General features: G+C 33.6%; 1 protein-coding gene and 1 pseudogene across 8 annotated transcripts in view; one reads left to right on the plus strand and one right to left on the minus strand.

Annotated features, from left to right (window-relative positions):
* Robo1 (roundabout guidance receptor 1) overlaps nt 1-17,696 on the minus strand; it is a 1,092,891-nt gene that overhangs the window by 148,283 nt on the left and 926,912 nt on the right. The window lies entirely within an intron of this gene.
* Nucleotides 10,025-10,372, plus strand: LOC106008229 (small ribosomal subunit protein eS12 pseudogene; annotated as a pseudogene).

The raw sequence follows: 17,696 nt of genomic DNA on the forward strand, positions 1-17,696 counted from the left end.
TGTATGTCTATCCATTCCACTGGCATTTAAATATATAGAGATAAAACAATACAATGTTTAAAATTTATACTCTAATCATTGTTAAAAAGTCACTTTTAAGTTTTGGTCTCAACACTTCAAACCCATATAGATTTGAAAAGCTCCTATTTCCTTTTGTCAATTCTTTACCCCCTCCTCTGTACTATGTGCAAATATTTGAGTAAGCCATAATTTTACTCGAAAGTCTGCTTCTAATCTGCCTGTTGGGAGAAACTGGGCACAAATATGAGTATGTTAATGGTTGAAAAAATCAACTTCAAAAAGGACTTCCTTATCTTTGGAAAGAATAGAAGAGAAAAAAAAAAAGTCAGGGAAACATGACTGTACTAAGCTACTGTAATTCTAAATTCAATACTCTATGCTATTAACAAAAGCATATAGACACAAAACTAAACCTCACGTAACTGAAAACTCTGGCAACTGTTACTACATAATAAAGGAATAGAGTATGAAGACTTTCACTATTAATAAGCTCATGCTATTATTAGGTGTTAAGGATTTACTGAAAACAACATGCAAAGTTTATAGAAAAAGCAAATGAATTGACCTTAACAAGCAGCAAGTGGTTTTTCTAGATCAAACTGGTAATTTAGGATAACACCTTTGAAAAGTTTTAACACTCCTGAAACACCCATTATTAAAATATTTTTCAAAAAAAGTAAATAATTTGCCACACTTTGTGTGGTAGGCTTACATCCAAAATGGTAATACTATATCTTCTTTACAAATTGAGATCATATCTCAAATAAGCCAAGGAATAATAAAATGTCTTGAAAAAATACATCAACAGTCTAAATCAGATAAATCAAACTATTTTTCTCATTTATTCTATTATTGGTGTTTTACAGTACATAATGAAAAGCTTACAAAATGTAATCCATTAAAGATTGTTGCTTAGATAATGCTAGTGTAACTATTTTTGCAGCTGTAAAGCATAAAATTCTAATATTTCTATGTCTACAGGCAATCCTGCATAAAGTTATGAATTTAAGATTTTCTTTTTTTATATAAAAGCAGTATTTCTTCCTTATACTTCTCTTGAACATTTCCTTTTCAGGAAAAATAGTGTCACATTATAAAATGATAAGAGAGTTTAGTGAAATTGTCCAATTTTCTTGATTTATGTGTAGATTTGTTATTAACATAAAAATGAAATCTAGCCAGGGATTTAGCTCAGTGGTGCCTCTGCCTGCCTTGCTAGTGCAAGGTCCCAGGTTAGATCCCCAGTACAAAACAAACAAATAAAAAAAGAAATCTAATCATGGAAGAATACTTAGCATCTGTAAGTATTCCTAAATACAGATCTTTTTAAAATCTTCACATTTTCTCCTCTAATATCTTCTGCAATCTAAGTATTAATTTTTCCAATGTTCCTTGATTTGAATATTATGAGTATTTTAAATTTAAAACTAAATGTTCAAAACGAAACATTAATTAGAAAAAGAGCAAAAAATATATTTAGTATATTCTAATAAATGTCACATAAAAAGGTGTTAACCCACACAAGTCACTACAATAATATAACCACATTGTATGTCTTCCATATTTGTGCAATTGTATTTTAGCTCAACAGCTTTTCATTTTTTCACATTACTAAATTAGAGAAAAATATAAACATCATTGAATCTAAACTTCCTAGTTTCTCTTTTAAAATGTTAAGTGCAATTAATCCTTTAAAACAAAAGACGGCATATAATTAGTGTTTTCTCTGAAAAGCTTTACACCAACTTTAATTTGATTCTCCAGATAAATAATAAATATGCTTTCAGAAAAGAAAAATTTAATGTTATGCATGAAACCTATCTGGATAATGGTGCGAAGATATGAGACACACAGAAAATAATTCTAAACTCTTCCAAGTCCAATGGAGGCATTAATATTTGTACAACACTGAGAGCATTATAAACAGTTTTATAGTTGAAGCAACTATATCATTATAGAACAAGCAGGAATATTTGACAATATCAAATCCATTCCATAATTAAGGAAACAGTTCCAGGAAATTTGCCATTAGTGTTGTATGGCAAAGATCAGAAGGAAACACGGGTACCCTGATTTCCAGTGCATTGCCCAAGCTGGCCTCGAGGTCACAGTGATCCTCCGGCCTCAGCCTCCCACATTCTGGGATTATGGGTGCGAGCCATCACGCCTGGCTTATCCTTTTTTTTAAACCCCATTATCATTGTGTAACACCTCACGAGGAATGCAGTCATTATGTAGTGCAAACATAGACTAATAAAAGTAAAGTTAAAAAAATAAAATGCAATTTCCCTATCTAATCCAGTGTATTTTTATCAGATTCACACCATCATAGCAGAGGGCTGGCTTACTGATTGCACATCACTGCACTGCAGGCCCATAAGTATCCAACCATAGGAGGCCCAAGTGCTCCTCAAATTAATTTTATTCTCTAATGATATGGTGAACATTTGTGAATTATAATGCCTTCAATTTCATGAACCATAGAATCTTAGTGTAGTCAGAGGCTTGTGTGGCCCTAACATTTTGGTTTAGAAATTAATACATTAAAATTTTTAGGGGAAGAGGGAAAAGCATATCACAAAAATAGAGTGATAAAGATATTGTCGGCAATATGATGATTTTAGCAATGGCTGATGCATAATAAATGTTTACTCTGTTACATACTGTACTAAGTATCCACTCACTTGGTCCTCATAACTAGCTTGTAATGACATGAGTTTGTTGGTTTCATTGCACAAATGAGAAATTTGTAAAGACAGTGCCTGAGGAAGAACTCAGATCTTCAGTCTGTAAAGGACTCTTCTTGGTCAAGTTGCCCTCCATCTGATTTTAACACAGTGTTTGGGATCCTGAAAACTAAGTATCATTCTATAATTAATATAGCAACCCCTTTCCAATGCAACACAAGTTAAGTGATAAATGTTCCTCCTAAACAGTCATATGGTAGTTTTCTAATATAATCTGCATTTTGTCAGATTTTTCCATGTGTGGAAGAGCCTACTTCATATTTTCAGCAACATATTCAGAATCAGAATTCATTATTCAGAATTATACAATGTTTTGCCTCTGATCAATGATTCCTTTCTTATTTCAACTACAAAATGACTGAACAGACTGTAAAATAAGAAGCATTTTAATTAAATATGGGTATCAAATTAGAAGTGGGGATCGTGAGGGAAGATAATAGGCAGTCTTGGGATTTTTATTTTCCACTCAAAAGTCTACTTTATGAATGAAGCCCTGTAGCAAAATAGTAAAATCAGTTGACTAACGAAAGAAAAAATCAGGGGCCAGGAATGTAGCTTAGAGGTGCAGCACCTGCCTGGCAAGCGTGAGGCCCTGAGTTCGATTCGATTCCCAGTACTGAAAGAAAGAAAGAGAAAAGAAAAGAAAAGAAAAAGAGAAAGTCAATAAAACCATTAAAAAGCAGAGTGAATGGGAGGAGAATGTATGAAGAAATGTTTTCCTAAAGAGAACAACTTCATAGGTCCTCAGTAACGGCATGACTCTATTTCAGTGTATCATTTATTCTCAAAACTATTTAAGATTTACCTAGGTTTTAATTTTTAGTAGATGATATATTTCTCACTTTTGCATTACTTCTAGTCTTCTTTTTCAAAGCCAACTTACATGTTTACATGAAGAAACATCATTTGATTTTAAAATAACTACAATTCTTTCATTAAACACATCTTCATTGAGAACACACTTTGTGTCTGGATAGAACTCCCATATTTTTCTTGCAGTGAGGTATACTTGAGAAGGTGATGCCTGTCTGAAAACAATTTTAAAGTCGGTGTTGTCAGGAGAGATAATACAATTGAATTTTCTTGTGGAGTATTTTGAATTGACAGATAAGTTTTGGGATTTGGATAAGACAGTACTTTTCATCTAAACAATTTTAATTATTACTTTTTAGCTTGGATCATTACCCAGAAATATAAAGTGTTATATGGGGGACAAATGTGCTTAAAACTTCTTAAAATAAGAGGACAATGCCAGACTTTCAAAAATATTCAAAGAAGAAGATTAATGTACAAAAGGCAAACCCACTGAAAATGAAAACTAAAATGACACCATGTAAAAAATACTCTATAGAACATTTTCCATCTTACACCACCATCTTCTAATGCTAATGAATTTGGTTTTTTAAAAGATGCATATAGACATGTATTCTGTATAAAGTTATCATGACTACTTCCTAAAGAATATATATTTACTTTTTTAAACTTTGAAAAGGATTTATCAATGGATATCCTTAAATAATGATGTCATCTTCTACTTGTAGATTTTATAGCATGTCATTTTATTTTTAAACCTTAAATTATGCTTTGGTTAAGACCCTGGAAGAAAATATGCCTGGAGAAGCATTTATTTTCTTAACCAGTGATTCTGAAGATTTCAGAAACCTCTTATGCTCTATTCTAGGAAAGCAGAACATTTTCTAATTCAAAAATTACATATTTTGAAAGTCATATAATATGGATAGATATCAAACAGCACTTAACCTTAAAAATGCTAAAAACAACTGCAAATAGAAAAGAAGCTATTATTAGAGTAAGAGTAATTAGTACCAATTTATTTATGATTCCAGAAGTGCAAGCTGCCTTAAACTCAGTTGCACGCTCCTGTGTTCTGATTAGCTGTCTCAATGTGTCATCCTTGGTTATCTTCTTTTTCTTCCTGGGCTGTGAGTGTGCTCTACCACTGAGCTGCACCTTAGTGCCATGTCTGGTCTCCTAATGACTAGATTTCCTTCCGGATTGGGCCCAAGTTAAATCACATTTCCATTTTGCAGAAACATGGACGCTATAATGAAATTTGCTGCACTGTGCTCTAGGCTACTTCCTTGAGTTTATTACAATGGTACCACATCATCAAGACACACAAAATGTACATACTAGATTCGACCATCATACTGGATTCAAATTGTAATCCATCATACACCTAGAGAAAAGTAGATATTAACAAGAACCAACATTTACCTAGCTAATATTCAGCGGACTTGAATGTCTTGGGCATCATAACAAATGTACTACTAACATGGATCAAATGGCTAAAATCATATGTTCTACCTTAAAGACATCATAACTTGTTAGTTGCTTGCATTTTCCACACTTGAAAGTAAATTTTAAGTGAAATGAAAATTTTAGATTTTGGAAGAAAATTTTATAGACCTATAGTAGTTGTAGATATGTATTAGTTACAAATCAGAAGTCTGAAATTTCAGAATCACAACAAAGTTTTTTCATTATCCTGTGATTCTAATAGGTATATTCACAATCATTCAGTTATTTCCATACAAAACAGAGTTTTACACTCTATCTTGATACTGTTATTATGAAAGCTAATTATTTAATGTTTATTCAGGACTTGCCATTTTTATGGTGCATTACATTTGCAGAGAAGTATTGCTCTTAGTCACTATGTAAGGAATTGCCAAATTTCTCAGCTGCCAGTTCAAATGGAAAGGACAAAGAATGCCATTGATGAGGGTTTCTAAGTGCCAGAGTAAAAGTCACACTCAGGAGTAGCCTGGCAGGGTTAAAAAAACACAGACAAAATGAGGATATCTGAGCTATGGGACTGTGATTAGAGTAAAACAGGCATGCATTCTTTCTTTTGTAAGATCAACTTTACACATAGTGCCCTGAACTAAGAGAGTCCTCAGCCAAATGAGTTTACTTCTGTATCTGTTGCCTAGCTCAGTGCATCTGAAGGTCAGCTCCATCAAAACAAAGAATTTGTCTTTGTCACCTCCACATCTCAGGGCCCAGAACAATGCTCAAGACACATTTTTAATTTGGTGAAAGTTTATGATACATTTTTGATGTGTTAGGTAGTGGATATGAAATATCAGATTAAGTTGACACAAGTCTTATGCTCATGATGCTTGAGGTACAGGTGGTAGACAGACAATGTGCAAGTGAACACATACACATGTGAGATCACATAATTGTGATACACACCATGACAAAAAGAATAGGATGTTATGTGAGAGAATAATAAGAAGTACAATTTACATTGGGAGCTGCGGAGAAAGTAATAGTGAAGCTGAAGCCTCAAATCTGAGGAAAACTTATCCTAAAGTAATACTTTGTGACAGAGGAAGTAATCCAGGTTTGGAGGAAAACCTTTCACTAAAGAAACTATATGAGATGTAGATCCTCTGTAGTAGGTCAGGCTTACAACAAAGTGACATTAATTTTATTAGTATTTTAATTACCATTAGAAGTCATAGAAGTCTTAAATAAAGTAGTTATATGACAGAACTATATTTAAATGCTTATTCCAATTGACTTGTGAATAGACTAGAGAGGGAGCCAAAAACGGGAGCAGAAAGACCAATTAGAAAGCTATTGCATTAACTAAAGGAAAATGATGACTGTTACATACTCTTACAATGATACTCCATTTGGTCCAATGGGGAAAGAATAGAGGTTTGTCTTGAAAGTTCAACTCCTATAGTCCCAGAGACTAAGAAGGTAAGGTGGGAGCATTGTTTAAGCCTGAGAAACATAACAAGATCCCATCTCAAAAGAAAAAAAAAAAAAAGAAAAGAAACCAAACTGACTTCTTGAGGGGCAAAAGAGGACAGAGAAAAAGATATAAAAAACAACACCCAGGTTTCTGATTTAAATAACCCAACATGCCATTTTTAATGTATAGGAAGATATACAGACAACATATAAGTAAATGCTGCCATGAAGAATAGGAAGACACAGGAAATACATATATAAAAAATAAATTAGTTGAGAGTGTAAGGATATAAAAATTGTTTTATTAACTGGAAAAATATGGCTCTGCCAGGTGTGGTGGTGGATACCTATAATCCCAGCACTCAGTTGACTGAAGCAAGAAGATTGTCATGAGTTTTGAGACCAGCCTAGGTTACATAGTGAGTTCAAGCCTGAACTACATAGCATGACTCTGTCTCAAAATATTAAAAATAAATAAATAAATAGTAAAATTTTGACTCTATGGGGCCAGGGATTTAGCTCAGTGGTTCCGGTACCTGCCTTGCAAGTAAGCACAAGGTCCCAAGTTTGATCCCTGGTACAAAAAAAAAAAAAAATATGACTCCAAATTCTGCCCATAGTACTTAACAAAATATTGCTTTTAATTTATTTAGGCCTTAATGCTGGTATGTATCAAGTCCCAATTAGTAACTGATAAAATTTTTGATCAATTAATCTATACTAAAATTTTAAAGATGAAATATTTTAATTACATTTGATACAAATTTTAACTGAAAATCTCAAAAACTGGTACTCCATTTTTACATAAGCTTTACATATACATATGACTATACTACATACGTGTAGGAATGAATAATTATGTATATACGTATGACCATTAATCAATGATATGATGTGGTAGCACACACATTTAGGAGCAAATATAGAAAAAATAAACTCAATTACACTGTTTGGCAAATGAAATAAACTCTACACACTATGGGATATTTCCTAGGATTGTTATGAATTAAGTTTAATTTAACAAGTGGAAGAATCGACCTTAAGTTATAGGGTAAGAAAATCAGTAGCATATTAAATTTTACTATACCATTAAAAATATTTGTTAGAAATACACAAACTCTCTAATCATATGTAAAATTCCCTGGGATTGTCCCACATTCCGAAATACTTACAAATTTTATTTTTAATTCACTCATTCGATACAAGCATGAGACATTATGGCTGTCAGTTATGGCTATCAACATAAATGAGACATGGTCTCATTTTTCAGGACACCCATTTATTTCAGGTCCACTTTTGTATGTGTTGAGAGAGAGGGAGGGAGAGAGAGGGAGAGAGAGAGAGGATGCTTTCTTCAATTGAAATAGAAAAAAAGACTAACATACAAAATAGTTAAAAGGGATACTTTTATTTCTACAATGGGGTCAGAGGGACCTCTTGTAGAGAAAGCTAGAGCTAGTATTCTTTAAGAGGAGTAGAAAGCCACTACTACTAAGAGACAATAACAACATAACATGAACAACAAATCACATGCATTATTGCACTCATGGTGAGTGTCCACAGCATTCTGAGGATCACATAGGAACTAATTCAATTAGTGCTCACAGCGAACTAATTAATTGTCTGTGTGGAGACTATCTTCACCATTTTATAAACAAGTAAAGTTACTTGAGAGAGGTTAAATAATTTTCTCAAGCTCATATACAGGACTATGGTATGCAGCCAGTAAGTGATAAATTTGAGATTTGGATCTGAATTCTGTTGGCTACAACCTGAACTTTTAGTACTGAACACCACTGGCTTTCTAGAAAATATCCAGACCTGAAATGGTCTCCTTGGTAGCTCATAAGAGAACTCCTTAACCATTTCCAATTACATCAGATGTCCTTCCTGTGGCAGAATGTCATTTCCTGGCATTTCAAATAATACCTTAAAATTGAGCAACACTACGACAGCCTAAAAATCATAAATTTATCTAATTTAAGTGCAACCCCTTCATTTCCACTCCCATCTTCAACTACAAATGAGAACACAAAGTCAGCTGATGGAAGAACCCAAGTTTTACTGCGCTACTGGACACACACAGGATTATATCTCAGCAACAACTATTTTCATAAGGACATGTATTTTTAAAGTGCCTGAAAAAGAATATAATAGTATCTAATTAAATATTTGCTGGGAAACAAGGGTTGCATGTGTTGTGGGGGAAGCACACAGAGCTTCTTTATCCTCTGAAGCCCAGGGGAAGGGCTAAAAGGGGTTTTTAAATTTTATTGGGGAGCTGGGAGAAGAAGGATGTTTAATGGTTAACAGACTCAAGGGAGAAAAATCCTCACAGTTTCAAATGATCTCATTAAAACCTCCCCAGCAATTGTGAAGAACCATAGAAAATAGCTATTGGATTAAAAAAAAAATTTTAAACCCCTTCTCACCAATGTATCTTTGTGCACCATAATTAAGGTTGCCAATTATAACATTTTCCCCAGCAAACCCCTAGGGATATTTCAGTGATAGGGAAAACCCAAGTCTAAATAGCACACACACACAGACACATCATATAAACAAAAAAGGTCTTTAATTGGTGACAATCTGCCCTAAATCACTATTACTATTCTTAACATAATAACTTTCAGATTTGTTCATTCCTTGTGTCTTCGCCTATCACAAGCTGTCTAGGGCTTCAGAAAAATAATGCCGAGTACCTAACAGGGCCTTCAGTCTCCAAGGGGCATAACAAACATGCAATTGTGTAGCTGCATGAGCTGCTTTTTCCTAACAAACTGCACTGCTCTTGGAGACTCCACTCCACTCCGCCTTCAGCTCTTTGGCAGCCAAGGTTTAAGGCCTCCTTTTGCTGAGCACTGGAAAGACACTAAGGAGCCCTGACTAAAGGCACTACAAATTAAAGTAGAAAAGAAAATCATTTTATACTCTTATTAATGATGCTATCTTTACCAATAACTATGTTTTAAGCAATATACAACTTATTTCTCCTCAGGAAGTACTAGAAACAAAAGAAAAAATGATTGAACATGATAAAATACTCAATAAGATAACTGATGCTCTACCAAAGCAAAAACTCTTGAATTATGAGTAATTTTTTTTTTTTTGGTATTGGAGATCGAACTCAGGTCTTTGTGCTTGTGAGGCAGGCGCAGTGCCAGTGAGCTAAATCCCCAGCCCATGTGTCATTCTTAAATGTTATTTCTGTGTCTTGTTGTATAGCAGATCATGGAAATGGAATGGCTGCCATGGAGGGACAGTCCATGCTACATAAAGCATGTCTTTAATGTCCTAGGTGAATTTAATAAATGCAAAATACCTGAAACGGACAAAGGAAGAGTTTAGTCCATGCACAGTAGAGTTCTAGCCAGTCTGTAAGGCAATGATGGGAAACCCTGGCTCTTTCTCTGTTGTGTCTGGATCACGCAGAAGAAAGGCTTGGTGTATTTCAATGCATTCAACATTCAGATTCACCTGAATCCCACTGCCATAGCTGAGGAAGGCAGACTGCAAGAGATGTGATGTACCTTCATACTGCTCTACAAAAGGTGCTGGAGACCACCTCATACACCAGGGTCTGGCACGCGGACTTCATAAAGTTACCAAAGACCTAGACAAGCACCAAGCCCATCTTGATGTGCTTGCAGCCAACTGTGAAGAGTCGATATATGTCAAATTTGTACTGAACACCAAATCTAACTAAGAAAGACTGATGACAGCAAGACGCCTGAGAAATGAGAAGGCCTCTATAAAACTGACATAGGGAGAACTGTGAAGTGGTCAGTACCAGCTATGTGGTAGTTAAGAACTAAGGTAAAGAATCTAAAAGCAAGGATATCATCCAAGATGATTTCAAGTGCAAGAAATGAACAAAAAAACATGGTGATACAGACAGACAGACAGAGACAGAGAAATACTCTGCTCAAAATTGCCCCCCACCAAGGTTCCAGTTTATATAATATCATGCACTTAAAAATGTTAGGTGGCTCTTTCAAGTGAAACCAGTGAACTATAAAGACCGTCGTGATTTGATGCCCACATTATTCATTTAGTTATATGGTCTGCCCTTCACATCTCTGGGCTCTAAAGCAAATGCACAGACTGAATCAACTGCAGTTCAAAATTTTTTAGAAAAGACTTGCAATTTTGCCAAACACATAAAGATATCTTCTTATTGTTATTCCTTAATAAAGTAAAAAAAAGTTACATACCATTACATTGTATGAGATAAATAATATAGAGAGGACTTAAAGTATACTGGACAACATGTGTAGATTATATGCATATCCTACACCACTTTATATAAGGAATCTCAGCATCTGTGTATGTTGGTATTTATAGTGTTCCTGAACCATTTTCTCCATAGGAGAATGAGGAACATCTTAGGAGCAGCTGCATGTATGCATAATCTCTCTTAATGGTAAGTTTTACATTGTTTACTTTTCTCTGAATTTGTACCTCCATTCTATTCCTCATGCAGTTTTATCCCCATGCAATATTCTTTTATGCTTCAAAGATTTATTTCTGTTTTTATTGACCACCCCATTCCAGTTCTCTGGGATAGTAGGAAATTGTGAAAATATTCCTATGGTGCTTTGAATGTATAAATACCTCTGAAAATGTACCAGATTTATAAAGTAAAAGAAATACAGCTCTACTTGGTGGCATGCACTTGTAATCCCACTTACTCCTTAGATCCAAATTAGGAGGATCGCAAGTTCAAGGTCAACCTGCGTAATCTAATGAGACCCTATTTCAAAATAAATTTCTTTTAAAAGAAGAGGTATGTGTGGGGATGTAGCTCATTGAGAGTGGTGGTTTATCTTGGGTTCAATTCCCCAGTTCTGCAAAGGAAAAAGAAGATGGGGAGAAGCAAAAAAAAAAAAAAATCAAGATAGGGAAATGGAATTCTGCAGTAAGTACATTTTCAGGCAAACCTGTTTTTAGAATGATATTTATGAAGGATGAAAATACGAAAGATGTAAAATTACCATGACTGTAACCTTTGAAATCTATAGGCACTCTCATAACAATCACTGTCCTTGACTAAGATCTCCATTTCCACTAATCTAGTCATCTGCTTCCAGGAAGTTAGCAATTCATCCCTGCTACAAGGGAGTAATGATCAAAAGACCCTGCATCTAAAGGATCTCAAAAATGAAGTACAATTAACTGCATTGAGAAAAATTTTGATTACATTTCATAAGTTTCACTGGTGTCCCTATGTGTGACTTTTTTACATGTAAAATTTAAAGAAAAATAATCCAAACCAAATGTAATTATAATCTTCATCGAGTTTGGTAAATTATTAGACCCATCAATGAAAGAACACTCTTATATGAGCAATAGTCAAAATGGGACTCGAACAAGTAAGAACTCAGAAGAGGACTAAGTGCTTTCTCTGGAAATGTTAAGACCTTTGGTTATAATGATTAACAAATGGTCTTATGACCAGGTTAGGTGAACAGTTTTTGAAAATACCTTACTAGCAATTTAAAGAACTATGAAACTATTAGTAACTTCAGGGGGAAAAATACAAAGAAAACTCTTGAGTTTCTTTGCAATGCTGGCAAGCTTTGGATTAGCTTCTTCTCTTTAATGGCCCCCAGTAGGAATGGAAAAATTTCTTGTAAATTAAATGTGTGAGGCTTTGTTTTTCGTCAAGTAGCAGCTGTAACTTCTGCTTTCTTGAGTATTTGTTAAATCTTTTCATTTTCTATGTGCTGAAAGGCATTTCTGTTTCTATTCAACCAGCTAGATTATAACTGGTCAATAAAATCTCTGGTTATCATAAAACTTTTGTCTATACTTTAATTATGTTTCCGAATAGTTCATAGATTCTTGGCATTTATATAATGTAAGTTTCCTCTCCATATCAGCATTTCTTTAAGGAGGAATATCAATAAAAACTACATAAAAATAATTATTTAACTATAAATTTTTAATCACACATACTTTATAAACTATTGAGAGGGAAATGAAGAATAACAGGTTATTGATAGTTTATAACCTTCATAGCTGCAATTACTGTTAACTCACAAAAGAAGGCACATTTGATGAGACTGTTGTTTGAAACATTCATTAAAATGTAGTTCTTAAAATCAATGTTATAGTTTCCTATGGGCAGAATTTTTTTACAACACAAAATTCAGTATTATTAAATAAGATGCTACATTAATGTGAAGTTTCTAGACCTAATGTGTATTTGTTCTCAAAGAGTTTAGTTTCATTTAAAATCTATGTGAATGCTATTCACATTTATTTTTTAAATGAGACTTTATCAATAAGAATGGATGATTGCATTTTTCTGTTAATGAAACATTTTTCTTTCTGGGTCTAAGATTTTCCTGTCTCTTTTAGCAGATATCTTGAAGTAAATAAATGTAAGGTCCACTTTAAATGCATGATTATTTTTAGTTGTTGATGACTTATGATTATGAGATGACCGTCTGGACTTAAACACATAGGAAGCAATCCCACGCTTGTAAAGAGCAACAAAATGAGTCATACAAGAGATTCCTTATGACCTTCAAAAACCATGGCAAAACAAAAAAAGCCTTTCTTTTTTAACCTATATACCAAAAGCCAGGAAATAATAAAACTCAAAACACATTGTTTCTACTATTTTCTGTTATACTTGTTTTTGTTATTTTTATTTGCTAGTGTTAAACTCACTGTTATAAAAGGGAAGCGTAGGTCAGGGATTTAGCTTAGTGGTGCGGTTGCCTGCCTTGCAAGCACAAGGTCCTGAGTTCAATCCCCAGTACCAAAATACATACATACATACATACATAAAAATAAAAGGGAAGCTTATGAAAACATACAGCAATCTGGGATACATATCCTTTAATGGAAGAATGTCATAAAAAACAATGTAGCACCATTTCTTAATCATATATCTTTTAAATTACTCTTTTCTTTTGTATTCTGAAGGTCAGAACTTGAGAAATAATTTTACTTGATTCATGCATACTTGAGTCATGAAGTCCTCTTTAATTTCTAAAATATAACAAGAAGCTAACGAAAAACACTCATATAAGAAAACATCATTTATGTTTAACTTTTAAGACCGAAAGAGTAGCATTTTAAAGATTATTAATTTTATTGTCATTCCCAAACAGTGCTGTTTAATCATTAAAATGTTGAAAATGACCCAATTTCTCTTTGTTTAGAAACAAAAGTTTCAAAGGAAATGAAAATCAAATGCATCATAAGCAGTAAACAAAAGACCACAACCAATAGACATATAATGTTCCAGGATATCAGGAGATCATAACATTTTGCAAAAGATAATTAAATATGGAAGAAGAAAATAAAGTGAGCACTGCACCACATGATAGATGACACAAGAGAAAGGTACATACTCTACTCTTAAACACAGTAATAATAGACAGCTCCTACAACTGTAATTAATTGATCTAAGTAATAGTTGAGAGAAATATATTGCCACAATTTTAACAGGGATAAGAGCTGACTATTGAACAAAACTGTCAATTAAAATACCCTATCTAGCATCATAGGGTGGCATAAATTCAGTGTTGACAGCAATGTAGCAATTAAACGAAAGTATAGACATAAAAAGTAAATTAATAATTTCTAATGGGCTAGGGATTTAGCTCAGTGGCACCGCGCCTGCCTCACAAGTGCAAGGTCCCGTGTTCCATAACCCCCCGTCCAGTAATGAAAAAATGAAATAATAATACTAACAATAATTATTTCTAGTATCTTTTTCTGATACCCTACTAGCTAGGAAATGAGCTACTGATCACATTTAAGTAAGCAATCTACTGAATTACATAAGATTTTCTGCCCTTAGGAGCTGTTTTTAATATTTCAATCCATAAACACTGACTCCAATTTGACTAATTTAAGACATGTGACACTTTATCATTAAAAAAACTCATATCTTAATCTTCCAGATTATAATCAAAATTGAAATATATATTGAGACAATTTTAACTTTTAGCTAATCGTGTTCCATATATTTTCATTATGAGGCTTGATAATATGTGGATATAACTAAACTTTACAAAAATATTATTTTCTTTCCATACCCAAGCCCCACATCTGCTTATCTCTTTATTTATTCATCTTTTATATTAATTAGGTAAACAAGCCTGCATCTGATTTCTTATCTCTTATCCTAGCCTCAAAGACGTGCAGTCTGTATGTAAGAAAATGGAGATGCAAATAGAGAATATGAACAGTTTAATCAGTTAAGGTTAGTAAGAGAAATAAAAGCTTCATAGAGTTGAGGTGTAAGAGACATGATTATGTGTTACAGGATTTAATACTATTTAGGAGGAAGGCTACAACTAGTAGCTGACTGTTTCTGTTTGTTTGTTTTTTGAGACAGGGTCTCATTCTATAATTCGTGCTGGCTCTAAAATTACTATGTAGCCCAGGCTGGCCTTGAACTTTCTGAGAACCTCCTTCCTCACTTGCCCAGGTGCTGGCACTACAGGCATGCCCTGGCAGTAGCTGACTGCTTCAAACATGGATTTTCAATGGATAGCTGTGCTTCATTTTAAAAGCAAATTCTAAAGTTGTATACGTTGGAGGTCAGATTCAGATAAAAGATAAGCAGCTTAATGTATACACTGTGATCTTATTTTATATAAGTTTATTACTTAGAATCTTAGAGTGATTTATTTAAAAGGAATTTACAGGTCTTTTTTAGTCCAAGTGTTTTTCATTTTATAAATGGAAAAACTGAGTTCATAAAGGATAAGTAATTGTTGTAATGTTGTAATAATCCAAATAGCTTAAGACCATTGACTTCCAATTAGATTATCGTTACCCAGTAACAATTTGAACAGATTCCCAAGATAATGAAGAGCTTTCAGTTTTTAAAAATTGTTTAAAATTTTTTTATGAATTTGAGTGCATTTTTGAAGCACCTGAAAGTAGGGATTTAATGGAAAGTATTTGGCAGCCACAAGATGTGATGAAGGGAGTTCACTGGGGAGGTGTTGGTTACTCCACAGTTTTCTCCTTAGATCAGCCCCAGAAACCCAATACTTAGAAGACAATTATATTAATATAGTAAGTAGTATCAATGCATTAAGCATTAACCACATGAGGAAATTAACTAAACTCATTCTTGGAACAACCTCTTAAGTTTTTTACTACATGTCTTAGTTAACTTTCAGTTTTGAAAATCTTTCAAGCTCCAGAATTTCATTCACAGGCTCATGAATTTAGGTTGAAGACAATGTCACCATAATCTCTAGCTGTCACAGAGATACAATGCCTAGAGTGAACAAATAAATGGCTCATTCTATCATGACAGCCTTAACAAGTGACAGCTTTCTTAAGATTGACTACTTAAAGAGGAAAAGGCACAAGATACAATTTGATGATGTGGCTGAATGTGTGTATGTGTGTGTGTGTGTGTGTGTTCAGGTGAAGGATGTACTATATCAGGAAGGTGTAGTCGTCACTCTATTGCATGTTGCAGCACCTCACCAAAAAAATATAAATTTTCATTTTATTTGAAATGTGTAATTTTAAACCTATGGTTTTATTACTGTGTTGGAGCTGGAACCCAGAACCTTTTGCATGCTAAGTAAGTGCTCTACCACTGAGCTACATCTCCGGGTCATGCTATTACTATACTTTTTAATACCATCATGTTAACTGAAATTAGCAAGCCTCAGAAAATATTTACTGCATGATTTCTCTTATATGAGAAACATTAAAAATACAAAATTAAAAAATAATGAATTAAAAGAGTAAAGGCAGAAAACTAGGAGACGGGCTTCTGGAAGCAGGGAAGGGGACAAGCTGAAGGGGGTAGCAAAGAGAGTAAGGCAATGGGACTGAAACCGATGAAGATATGTGAAACACATCTCCCAATTTCCCCGAATTAACTCCATCATCATGTAATATTAACTTGTGATCATAAAATTAAAAAATAGAGCACTGTATAGTTAAAGGGGAGCATGTCCCTATCAATTTTCATATGATAACTTCGAAGTTAGAATACACAGATCACGTGGGGAATCGCTGTCTGCCCCAAGACCTCCAGGAAAGGCAAATGACTTTCACTTTGACTGGATGCAACCAAAGGAAAAAAAAGAATATTCTTCAAAGATTAGTTCACTTATATGTCAAATTTTACAAATGATAAAAATGCTTGTTTAAATTTTTTTCTTTTACATATAGAAACATTACATTTATTATTAAAATAAATTTGTATTTTAAAAATATTTTAATTCTACATATATAGTAATGCCACCTGTTTTACAAAAGAAGTACCTTAAAATTTAAAAAAAGAGGTTCGTGAAACTTAGAAAAAAATTGTTCATATAGATGATCTTTTTACTAAGGGAAAAAGTAGACAGAAAACTGTATAGGTAAAGGGAAAGCAAAAATAAAGTATATTTTCAATTTTTTAGAATAAACAGAAAGAGCTAACAGACTAGAACATTAATAGGGTGGTCATTCAAAATGTTGTATAATGTGAGATAAATATATGAGGAAGCGTGGGGGATCTGGTCCTATTTTATCACGTACTGAAACAGAGGGCAAAACTTGTTAAACAGATGGCACTCAGGATTTCTCAATGAATTCACCATCTGTGTGTACATGTTGCATAAATGCCAATTAAAATGTGTCCGAGTAAATTTACATCCCTTGCTGATAGAACGCAAGCCAATCTTGCTGGCCCAGGATCAAGGTTAAACTTAATCATGTGCTGAACTTGCAGCAAGTTGCTCTCAAACTACAGAAATACCCTGAGAAATAATAAAAACAGAACTCCTATTGATTTGTATTTATTTACATTCATAACTCATTTCTAAAGCCTTGGGCTAGAGCTCAAAAGGAAAAAAACTGCTATTTGTATAACTTGGCCAAGTATACTTTAAACCACATTTCTAACAAATACCTCTTTGATTAAAATGCCTTCCTGAATAAATTTTCCTGACCTTCTTCCTTGCAACTTCCTAGTTGAGATAAATTTGTTTAAAAATTGTCCTTTCAATATCATCTTGAACAAAGGAAAAAGACATATAGCTCTAGCTCTATCATTGATATAATAAGAGAGCATCTGCCTGAGATTGACAGGCAGCCATGAAATTACTAGAAGCAATTCCTCTTAGAGGAAAAAAAAAAACTTTCCTGGGAATCATTTTTTTACACAATACTTTACTTTAGCACCTATCCCCCACCCACAGTTCAATTGTACTA

The sequence above is a fragment of the Heterocephalus glaber genome, unplaced genomic scaffold (assembly GCF_053883595.1).
Source record: "Heterocephalus glaber isolate CG9 unplaced genomic scaffold, H.glaber_assembly_v1.0 deba00000122, whole genome shotgun sequence".
In the NCBI taxonomy this organism is placed as follows: Eukaryota; Metazoa; Chordata; class Mammalia; order Rodentia; family Bathyergidae; genus Heterocephalus; species Heterocephalus glaber.